Source organism: Marmota monax, unplaced genomic scaffold (genome assembly GCF_021218885.2).
Source record: "Marmota monax isolate L192 unplaced genomic scaffold, Marmota_monax_Labrador192_F-V1.1 WCK01_AAM20220418_F8-fsc00050, whole genome shotgun sequence".
Classification (NCBI taxonomy): domain Eukaryota; kingdom Metazoa; phylum Chordata; class Mammalia; order Rodentia; family Sciuridae; genus Marmota; species Marmota monax.
The window spans coordinates 2,843,462-2,846,346 of record NW_026694552.1 but is presented as its reverse complement, the minus strand read 5'-3'; the positions used below and the strand labels follow the sequence as shown (position 1 = coordinate 2,846,346).

Genomic DNA, 2,885 nt, shown 5'->3' with positions numbered 1-2,885 from the left:
ATATGTAATGTTGAAAACAGACAAACTGGAGTATGGTTGTCCTGCGAATCCTGTATTCCTCAAATAGACGCAGATAATGTAAAAGCTCTGATGTCGACAATGGATTAATCCATTGATGGATTCATAATTGATAAGACTGCTGGGAGATTTCGGGGCCTCATTGGAGGCATAGGTCACTAGGGGAATTCCCCTGAAAAGGGTATCTTCTCTATAAATGCCCCCCCCTCTCTCCTTCCCATTCACCCTGAGGCAAGAAGCTCTGTTCTGACACGACTTTCTGCCATGGTGTTCTGTCTTACCTCAGGCCCAAAGCCATGGAACCAGAGACAATAAACTGAAACCACTGGAACCATGAGCCAAAATAAACCTTTCCTCCTTTAAATTCATTTATCAGGTACTTTGTCACAGTAACAGAAAGCCGACTAACACAGGCCCACGAAGGCCCATGTGTTCAAGGCTTAGTCGCCAGCCTGTTGTGTGATATGGAGGGAATGGAGCCTGAAGGAAGTGGGGCCTCGTGCAAGAAAGTTAGATCATTGAGGGCATGCACTTGAAGGAGATAGTGTAACCTAGCTCCTCTTTTCTCTCTTCTTTCTCCACCCCCATCTTTCCTGGCCTTTAGGAGATGAGCAACTTCTTTTGCCATGAGCTCTTGACATGGCCTCACCACAGGCCCAAAGACAGTAAGGCCAAATGACCATGGACTGAAAACTCAGAAACCTTGAGCCAAAACAAACCTTTCCTTTGCCCAGAGGATACCGTGAGAGCATGTACCAGCTCCCGAGCTGGAGCCTGGGTTGAGGCCCACAGCGGGCCATGGAGCAGCGTTACTGGTAGCAGGGCTACTTGGTGCACCTGCTCCCCAGGCCTGCATGAGGCTGGGTGCCTGAGATAGAGGCGCCACCACCCCGAGTCATGTTACACATCTGTGGCCTGGTCCTGCTGCCACTGCTGCAGTGCTCGCCTGGTTCTCAAGACCTGCTGTGACAGATGAGGTTGCGCAGCAAGGAGTGGGCCGGGCTGCCACCAGGGGTGCAAGCGTGTGGTGGACCAGGCAGAGGCTGAGATCATCCAGCTGCTGAAGCAGCCAATTTGAGCATCATGAAGATGAGCCAGAAGAGGCTGTGCTCTTTTTGCATGATGCTCTTTGCCTTCCCTATCAGAGCCATAACCAGAAAGCCATCACTTAATGATGTGATGGCCACCTTCACATACTATATGAGGTCAACTAGAAATTGCAGAACAACTTTTGAAAGCAACAATGAGTTACCTGCTTGGAGGGGGAATGAAGCAGGGAGGCAATACAATAGTTGAAATCTCCCTAAAACTGGCCAGTATCTATGCTGCTCAAATAGACAAGGCTTTCCTCTCACTGGCCATGAATTCTGCATTTCACCTCTAAAGGAAAGAACTGAACAAGAAAAAGAAATAGCAGAAGACGTTATGTCAGTGGAAGAAAAAGACAATACCCACCCCCTTCTGGGCATGTGCTTAGACTCCTGTGCCTGCTGCCTTCTGTTCTCAAACAGCCATCATAGGCACAAAGGGTGTCTGGGGAAGCTCTGCGGATTTCTGAAGAAATACAAGGAGAAAGATACTCACAGACCATTGTGCTCACGAATGACCTGGCTACTACTCTGGATGCACAGAGTTGAGCACTTCGATGAGGCCTATATTTATGTGCAAAGGGCATCAGATCTGGCATGGTAGACAAATCGTCCTGTGCTGCAATCTAGCTGCAATTTTGATAGGCAGAGAAGGATATACACAAGCAGAAGAGATCTACCGGGAAGCATTGAAACGAGATGAGGTTTCTGTACAGCACGTCAGGGAAGAATCGGCTGAGCTGTCAAGAAAAAGTAGATCTTTGACTTAATATTATCAAGCTCTAAACCCATTTTTGTTGTAGGGATGGATGTTCCTAGGAACCCAAAGGAATAACTGTTATTCCAGTGTCTGTGGCACCCAAATCAATAGTGTAAATCCGCTGTTCTTGGTGCTCAGGTTTCCTCAACTTAGCCTTGGTGAATGACAAGGTGTATTAAACCGCCACACTTGTTTTTACAAGAAAAACAACTTTCACCCTCGACTAATGATGACCTCTAAGGACTGACTTTAAGTGATGCTTTCCATTGTAACATAAGGTTAGGTGCTGTCCAGGCTGGTCTACGTGTAATTATAGATGAAGATGGGCCACGTTTCCTCTGGGTTGTGGGTTTGGGGTGTGATAATTATGCCTCGCATCTCTACCAAAAGATTTTGGTCCACTGATTTGCTCCCTTTTCTTCTCTTACTTTGTCAATATCTGGCAGACCACAGCTACCTGTTTCATGGCAAAGGGTAATTACAGTGAGTCGTGCCTCTTCCCTATTCCATGAAGCACAGAGGGATTTAAACACATAGATTAGGAAAAGTATTACCTTAGTTTCTCTGCACCCATCATGAAGTTTTAAAGTGGGAATTAGGCAGTTGAAAGTGCGGTAGCCTTTGGATTATAAATAAAAGTGAACTATATATCTGGTCACATGTAACTGATAATGGTGGTGGGGAAGAATGATGGGACCTCTTACATGTCAGTGCTATCTCGGAACATTGGACTCCCTTTGCAACTGAGGTCACACAACTGAGTCATCTCAGATCCTCTTTAAATCTATGTCTGGGCTGTACCCTAGACCTTCTGACTCAGAATATGGCCCTATCAATGTAGATTTTAAAATTCCCAATAATTCTGATGTGTGCCAGTGGTGTAGTAGCACTGACCTGGATTCTGTTTAGGCCTGGCTTTTTTTATTTTAGGATCTCAGTATCCTCATCTGTAAAATGGGGAACGAATGAGATTCTTAGCCATGGGGAAAGTATCAGGTCAGATGACTTTACATGAATAG

The 2,885-nt window shown here is 46.0% G+C and overlaps 1 pseudogene; it reads left to right on the top strand.

The window, feature by feature from the left end:
* Positions 1-768: 768 nt before the first annotated feature.
* LOC124076696 (tetratricopeptide repeat protein 19, mitochondrial-like) lies at positions 769-1,876 on the top strand (annotated as a pseudogene).
* The last annotated feature ends 1,009 nt before the right edge of the window (positions 1,877-2,885 follow it).